Genomic DNA, 8,886 nt, shown 5'->3' with positions numbered 1-8,886 from the left:
CGTTTACCAAGCTTGCAATTGAACAGGCAAGTTTAGTCACTGAAATCAGCATTCGTCTGCATATACAATTGTGTGCCAGCTGCTGGAATGGCTGAAGGATCTGTATTCAGTATTACAGCACTTATTCAGCTGCTTTTTTAAAAAAAACTGCTCACACTGCAGGATGGTTGCAGGAGTTGGTGATTTGTTTTGTCACACTTACATAACTGGTTTGCAAGAAGTCAGAGCACAGGTAGGGGGAGAGGCACAGAATGTCGGGGAGATGGAATTTTTCCTTGCAGTATAGACCACAGAGGTCAATGGGAGGTAAAACGTTCAGGACCGGCTGATGAAGGGGAAACATTTCACTGAAGAGATTGGGATGTTTTAAAGCAATGGCTTTTCCAGCAACTCTGCTTTTCTTTCTGATTTACAGTATTCGCAGTTCTTTCGCCTTTTATTTGGATGCTTTCTATTGTTCTAGTTAAATAAGAGCTTCAATCAGTAGGAAAAAAGCAAGCATTGGAAATGCAAATTTAGTGTGATTGCTGTGGTCTGGTCTGCAATGGTGTTTGTTGCACTGCTGTCATATGCTTTCAAGAGGAAGCCCTTGAACAATCTAAACAACAGCTCTCCAGCAATATCCTTTCACATCTTTGATTTCTGAATCAAGGATCATTTATACACAACTGGAGCAAACTTATTTTCTGCAACTGTCCCTGGAGAAATTAGATTTCCCGGTTCTTCACAGTATACGAGGCTGAAATTAGTCATGAAAGAAGACATTTTAAGCTCGGTCTTGTATGCACAATTGGCTGATAGCTGGTATAAAATTGCTGGATGCTCAGCGATTCAGTATTATATTCTTTGATCATCTAAATTTATTAAGTAAATCAACTTCCAGAGGTAATGGGAAAATGGAAAACAGTATGTTTTTTTCTTTAAAACTTTCATAGGGGCTTTGAAAGACATCACAGGCAGAACGAGGGGAGCAGAGGATATAGGAACCCTAACCGTTCAATATATTTATTCTTTCTTCAGAGTTTAGCTATCTAAATGTTCGACTACAAATTGAGATCTGAACATTGAATGGGCAAGCAATTTTCCACTGACCACGTTTGAAGGTTTTTTATTGATGCAACTATTTTTAAGCAAACAAAATCTCTAATTTCTCAGTAAAATGCAAACATTATAGACATATTAAAGCAACTTTGTTAATGTGACTGCTGTAGGTTGGTGTTTGTTGCATTGCTGTGGCATGTACTCAGACAGAAGCCCCTCCCTAGAAGTTCCAGGATGTGGCACTAATTTTCTTTAACATTGTTGTGTTCAAGATGAATCTTAATTAAGTCACACATTGGACTAAAACTTTCTTTGTGAACACTGCATTCATTACTGGAATCTCTTCTGCCTTGGAAGTGCCACAGTTTCCATATGTGTTACAGCACAAATTAAGTGATTTTAAACAAACACTTGAAACATTCAACCATTGAAAAAGCTCTGAAGCTGGAGGATTTCAGCATTATAAACTTGTTTGTTGGATCTTTACATTGAAACTCCAATTTATCAGTTTAATCAACCTGCCACATCCCATACAAACAGGGATGACTTAGATATACAACATGAATATGTCTCATTAATTGTAACTTTAAATCCACATTCCTGCCTACCCTGAACACCTTTCACCATCCCTCTCTCAACAATAAACTATTTATATTTGGCTTTAAAATATTCCATAGCTCTGCTTTAATAATGTGCCAGAGTTTCCACATTTTGAGAGAAAACAAATCATCTGGAGGTGTTTTAAATGGGCAACCACTGACAAGTAATCCTTCATTCTCCTCTCTTCTGTCAGAGGAAACATCTTGTTTCAATTAATTTGCCTCTTCCTCTCCTTGCCACAAACTGACAAAAGCCTAGACTATCCGAATTCCCTTTGTATGACAAGTCATTCTGTAAGCATTATTCTGGTAAGCATTCTCCGAATTGCCTCCAATGTATTTACTTGCATCCATAAACAGCGTGACCGATACGAATGAGAGCATTCAAGATACAAGCTCAGCAGTGCTCTCTACTTTTGTGTTTAAATTCCCCCACGATAAAAGGAAAACATTTATTCGTTTTCCTAATTACGTACTGCTAGCACTTTGTGATTCAGGTAATGTTACACTCTGATCCCACTGCATCTCAGAGCTATGGAATCTCCCTCTTTTAAAACAAAATGCTTTTCTTCCAGTCAAAATGGACAACTTCACTTTTATCCACGTAAAGCTCTGTTTGTCAGGTCTTTGACTATTCACTTAACCTATATTTCTCTATAGTGCCCCAATGTCCTCTGAAGTTATTTTTTTAACCTTTCTTTGTCATGTCAGCTTTATATTAATTCCTTCGTGAGTCATGGACTGTGAGTCAATACTTGGAAGATTTGACCAGATACAGATTTGTTTAAAATAGTTGCTCAAGTTATATGATCTTAACCATTCTGAACTCCGGTTAATTCTCAGTTCCAAACAAACACCGAAGTAATGAATATTCATGTAAAAAAAGCTGAACCCCTGAATGTAATTAGAGTATACCAAAATAACAATAGGATTCTTGTCAGCACCCCTCTCCACACACACACATGGAAAAGTGAAAATCATGAAATGTAAGATGTCTGTAAGGCAAATGGATACTATAAACTTCCACTGTATTATGTCAACCTTTTGGCAAAACAACAATGGTTCACTCAGACCCGTGGCCTGTGCGTCTTGCTTGATGTGGGAGCTTAGGAACGTGGCTGACGCTCCTGACTCTTACACTTGCAAGAAGTGTGTCCAGATTCAGCTCTTGTTTGACCGCATGACGACTCTGGAGCTGTGGATGGATGCACTGTGGAGCATCCGTAATGCTGAGCATGCCGTGGATAGCACGTTTAGTGAGCTGGTCACAACACAGTTTAGAATTGCTGAGGGAGACAGTGAATGGGTGACCAAAAGACAGAAAAAGAGTAAGAAGACAGTTCAGATGTCCCCTGCCGTCATCTCCCTCCAAAACAGGTATAACGTTTTGCATACTGTTGGGGGAGATTACTTACCAGGGGACGGCAGCAAGTTGCATGGTTCATGGCATCGTGGCTGGCACTGCTGTTCAGAAGGGCGGTAAAACGAATCGTAGGACCATTGTCACAGGGAATTCTCTTGTAAAGGGAGTAGATAGGCGGTTCTGTGGCCGGAATGGGACTTCTGGATGGGATGTTGCCTCACAGGTGCTCAGGTCAGGTATGCCACCGATCAGCTGCACAGCATTCTAAAAGGGGAGGATGAACAGCCAGTTGTCTTGGTGCTTATGGACACCAACGATATAAGTAGAAAATGAGATGAGGTCCTCAAAGAAGAATTCAGGGAGCTAGGAGGGAAGTTAAAGAGGAGGACCTCAAAGGTAGTGATCTCGGGATTACTACCAGTGTCAGCCAGTGTAGAAAAAAAAACAAGGTTGAACACATGGCTTGAGAGATGGTGTAGAAGGGAGGAGCTCAATTTGTTGGACATTGGGACTGGTTCTGGGGCAGTTGGGACTATTACAAAATGGACGGTCTACATCTGAACCAGACTGGAACCAATGTCCTTAGTGGGTTTTTTTTGCTACTGCATTTGGGAATATTTAAACTAATGTGGCAGGAGACTGGGAACCAGAAGAGAAAACAAGTAGGCAGTGATGTGGAGATTGGAGACTGTAAGAATTATGAAGATAGCATTCATAAAGGGAAGAGTAGACAGAGAGTAGATGAGCACAAAAAAGCTGGTAGCCTAAAATGCATCTACTTTAATGCAAAGAGTATAGTGTGAAAGGCAGATGTACTTCGGGCTTGGGTTAGTGCCTGGAAGTATCATGTCATTGCAATCACAGAGGCTTAGTTGAAGGAAGGGCATGAAGATTGGCAATTAAAGATCCCTGGATATAGATGCTTCAGACAGGACAGGGAGGGAAGTAAAAGGGAGGGGTGGAGTTGCATTGCTGGTCAAGAACGACGTCACGGCTGTGCTAAAGGAGCACACTATGGAGGTCTTAGGTAGTGAGGCATTATGGGTGGAGCTGAGAAATTAGAAGGGTGCAGTTACACTGTTGGGGCTGTATTCCAACAGTGAGCATGTGGTAGAAGAACAAATAGGCAAACGGATTATGGAAAGATGTAGAGGCAATAGGTTGTGGTGATGGGAGATTTTAATTTTCCCAACATTGACTAGGATATACTTAGCGTCAGAGGTCTGAATGGGGTATAATTTGTAATAAGTGTCCAGGAGAGTTTTATACTGCAGTATGTCAATAGTCCGTCGAGGGAAGGGGCCATATTGGACCTAGTACTGGGAACAAGCCAGGACTGTGGTAGATGTTGCGGTGGAAGATTTCTTTGGGAACAGTGACCACAATTCTGTATGTTTTAGAATACTCATGGATAAAGAAGAGAGTGGTCCTAAGGGAGGAGTACTAAACTGAGCCAAAACCAATTATATCAAAATTCGGCAGAAGCCCGGAAATGTGGAATGGACACAGCTCTTTGAAGGGAAGTCCACATTTGAGACGTGGGAGGCTTTGAAAGTTAGGTTAAAGATAGTGCAGGATAGGCATGTCCCGTTAAAGTCAAAGGATAAGAAGTGCAACATTCGTGAACCGTGGATGACAGGAGAAATTCTACGACTAGCCAAGAGGAAAAGGAAACCATACATAAGGTCTCGGCAGCTAAGAACAGAATGGGCCCTGGAAGAATATCGGAAGAGTAGGACAAGTCTTAAACGAGGAATCAAGCGGGCTTAAAGGGGTTATGAAATAGCTTTAGCGAGCAGAATTAAGGAGAATCACTAAGCATTTTATTCTTATACAAGAAGCAAGAGAGTAATTAGAGAAATGATTGGTCCACGAAAGGATAACGAAGGAAGGCTGTGTGTCGAACCCGAGAGAATGGGTGAGATTCTGAATGATTACTTTGCACCAGTGTTCACTGAGGAGAGGGACATGATGAATGTTGAGATTAGAGATAGAAGTTTGATTAGTCCTGATCACGCTGACATAAGTAGGGAAGATGTGTTGGGTAGGCTAGTGATTATTAAGGTGGACAAATCCCCAGGACCGGAATGGATCTATCCCAACTTGCTGAGGGAGGCGAGAGGGGAAATACCTGGGGCCCTGACAGATATCTTTGTGGAATCCTTAAATACAGGTGAGGTGCCGGAGGATTGGAGGGTAGTTTATGTTGTCCCCCTGTACAAGAAGGGTAGTAGGAATATTCTGGGTAACTAAAGACGAGTGTGCATGACGTCAGTGGTGGGAAAGTTGCTGGAGAAGGTACTGAGGGATAGGATCTACTTATATTTAGAAAAGAATGGGTTTACAGTGTTAGGCAAAATAGTTTTGTGCAGGGGAGATCGTGCCTTACCAACTTAATTGAGTTATTTGAGGAAGTGAACAAGTTGCTAGATGAAAGAAGGGCTGTACATGTCATATACATGGATTTTAGTGAGGTGTTTGATCAGATTCCCCATGGTAGACTAATGGAGAAATTGAAGTCACATGGTGTGCAGGGTGTTCTAGCTAGGTGGATAAAGAACTGGTTGAGAAACAGGAGACAGAGAGGAATATTTGAAGGGAGTTTCTCGAAATGGTGCAAGGTGACCAGTGGTGATCCACAGGAGTCAGTGTTGGGGCAGCTGTTGTTTGTAATATAAATAAATGATCTGGAAAAGGACACTGTTGGTATGATCAGCAAGTTTGCAGATGACACGAAGATTGTTGGTGTAGCAGAAAGCGTAAGGGACTGTCAGAAAATGCAGGAGGATATAGAGGGACTGGAGATTTGGGCGGAAAGTGACAGATGGATTTCAATCCAGACAAATGTGAGGTGATGCATGTAGGCAAGACTAATTCTAGAGCAAAATTATACAATGAACGGAAGAGCCTTGAGAAAAGTTGTTGGGCAGAGAGATCTGGGAGTGCAGGTTCATGGTAATCTGAAGGTTGATGCACAGGTGAATAGAGTAGTCAAGAAGTCATATGGTTTGCTTGCCTTCATTGGACGGCGTATTGAGTATACGAGCTGGCAAGTCATGTCAAAATTGTACAAGACATTGGTTCAGCCGGATTTAGAATTCTAATGTTCTGGTCGCCACATTATCACTAGGATACGGACGCCTTTTGGAGGGTGCAAAGAAGGTTTACGAGGATGGAAGGTGCTAGCTATGAAGAAAGGTTGAGTAGGTTAGGTTTACTTTCATTAATAAAAAGGAGATTGAGGGGGGACCTGATTGAGGTTTACAAAATCGTGAAGAGTTTAGACAGGGTGGATAGAGACAAGCTTTTTCCCAGTGTGAAGGATTCAATAACGAGAGGTCACGCTTTCAAGGTGAGAGGTGGAAAGATTAAGGGGGATGCACGAGGCGAGTACTTCACACAGAGGGTGGTGGGCGTTTGAAACGCATTGCCAGCAGAGGTAGTAGAGACAGGCACGGTAGATTCATTTAAGATGCATATGGACAGATGCAGTGGATGGAGAGCAGAGGGATACAGATTCTTAGGAATTGACCGACAGGTTTAGACAGTACATATGGATCGGCTCAGACTTGGAGGCCGATGGGCCTGTTCCTGGGCTGGAGATTTCCTTTGTTCTTTTTTTGTTAACTTATAAATTCGTTTTCATGTTGTATTTATTAGAAGGTGAGAGGTTGGGAAGTGCTTTTGCCAAAAAGGACCCGAATCGAACAGAATTCATTTCGGGCATCCATTCACCAGGACAAGAAATGAAATGTCAGCCTTCATTACAAAATGAATGATGTGTAGGAGTTGTGGAGTGTTGTTGAGGCAATATTTGGGCTTTTGTGGACAGACTTTCTGACCTTTATAACTCAATGGTCTCCTTGTCACAGAGGCAGTGCAAAACTGTTTTATCAGAATAATCTCTGGGATGATTGTAACATGAAAAGAGTGTGAAGGAAACGTATGTTTAATTTGTAGCACGGTGAGCGAATAAGAGGTGACTGCATTGAAACTTGAAGATGATGGACGAACACACATTATGTTCAGAGATAGATATTGATGTCATAAGAAATACATTTTCCCCAAGATACGTGCTTCTTGGTAATTTATGTACCTTTGTGAAGCTCCTATGTTGGTTGGGAGAGAGCTTCAGGCTCTGAATGAACTCTCATTGCCTCAATGTGCACTTGGTGTGTGACCCTGCTCTGAAAGTCACATTGTTCACTAATCTGTCAGCAGCTGCAATGCCTAACACCTGGAAAGGTTAGCTATTCCCAACAACTTCTGACCTCCATAGGGAATATCGGTCTGCCTTCTCGGAAATATCCTCCCTCCTCACCGTCAACAAACCATATTAATGTATTCATTGTGGTGTACCATTAGCAATGGAGCCAGGAGGAACGGCATGGAGCAGTCTATCCGTGCAGTCTCTGTTTCATTGGTTTGTCATGTTTGGTCGTAGATAACATTCTCCTCTATCTGTACAAGGGGTTTGAGCGGCTGAATGGTCACCTCCTGATGTCATGGGAGACGCTCAAGAACCTGACTGGGCAACCAACCCGTGGATCCTGTTTAGCAGCTCAATGTGTTTGACTGGGCTCCTTATCTTCCTGTGTGATAGTCAGGAGAGAATGAATGGGCTATCCCTATTCTTATCCAATAGCACTGATGGGCGTAATGACCTCCTCATATTCCTGTGAAGTGAGCTTGAGGTGCTGAATGAGCACCATCGTGTCCAGCTGGACTGTTACACGCATATTACCGACACTTCAACAGCATAAGCCTGAATGCTGTCCGGTTTTCCTGCACATGGACACAGATGGCTTCAGGAGCTGAGGGGGCACATTGTTCCGAACATTACATGATTTTTAGTCACCACCTCCGCTTCTGAGATTCTGATGGGGGAAAGACACCGAGGTGCAAATGAGGATGTTTGTGCTGTGGATCTCCCGCAGAGATGTCCCCAGACTGAGGTGGTACATATCGAAGAACTACAAACATCTTCTTTGTGTTGAATCACTCCAAACGGAGGGGAGGTTACGCTTCATTTCCATTATGTTCAATTTTCTTCAGGTTACTTGATACCATCCTCGGTTAAACACTGCCTTGTTGTCAGGGCCAATCACTATTACCTGGTTTGTATATATTTTGTTCATGTCAATAGGTCACGGTGTATGTGTGTGGTGTGTATCCTTCTCACAGAGGGGTGTGACCATCGGGACTTCTCTATCCCAGAGAGGTTGGGGAGGTAGATCATTGAGATAGTTGGAAGACAGGGATGGATGGATGTTTGACACGGCAGGCGCTGCGGGAGTTGGGGTATAGGGCAGATCAGCCATGATGTTATTGAAGGGAGAGGCAGGCAGTAAGGGCTGAATGACCTATCCTGCTTCCCATCTTCTTGAATTCTGTTATTGGAAGGTTCATCGTTGTTAGTTTCCTGGCTGTCCTGTGAAGGAATGCTGCAGTCAAAGAGAGCAGAGGATTTTATGAGCAATATTTATGAGCAGTATGGCGTCATTAGTCACTGTGAATCTGAATCAACAACATGACAAATAAATAGAGACAGGGAAACTTCTGTAAAGAGAAAGGAGAGGACTGTTTTACAGTAAAACCAACTCTTATTCTCAAGAACGTTTTCCAATCCACACCAAATCATGTTTGACTGTATTCAGGGGCTGAATAGTCACCTCGGTTTCTGTGCATCAAGCAGTAGGAGGAAGTGGTCTCCAACTGCTTCTGAGTAGCGGATTGAGGGGTTGAATGGAATGGGGCGAACTAGGACTGAGGAACAGGAGTGGGTCCCTGCCCAACCAGACACTAAGGTTGTGGCTGATCAGATTGTGGTCACAGCCCCTCGGTCCTATCTGCAGGTCTTTATCCTTGAGTCACTTTCCCGTC

General features: G+C 42.7%; 1 long non-coding RNA gene across 1 annotated transcript in view; it reads left to right on the top strand.

Annotated features, from left to right (window-relative positions):
- Positions 1 to 2,303: 2,303 nt before the first annotated feature.
- LOC122552106 overlaps positions 2,304 to 8,886 on the top strand; it is a 20,518-nt gene continuing 13,935 nt past the window's right edge. The window contains exon 1 of the long non-coding RNA XR_006312297.1: positions 2,304 to 2,387. This is a non-coding gene — a long non-coding RNA (uncharacterized LOC122552106). The remainder of the gene's footprint in view (positions 2,388 to 8,886) is intronic.

This window comes from Chiloscyllium plagiosum, chromosome 8, assembly GCF_004010195.1.
Source record: "Chiloscyllium plagiosum isolate BGI_BamShark_2017 chromosome 8, ASM401019v2, whole genome shotgun sequence".
Taxonomy (NCBI): domain Eukaryota; kingdom Metazoa; phylum Chordata; class Chondrichthyes; order Orectolobiformes; family Hemiscylliidae; genus Chiloscyllium; species Chiloscyllium plagiosum.
The sequence above is the reverse complement of the archived record's forward strand: the minus strand, read 5'-3'. Positions and strand labels throughout refer to the sequence as shown.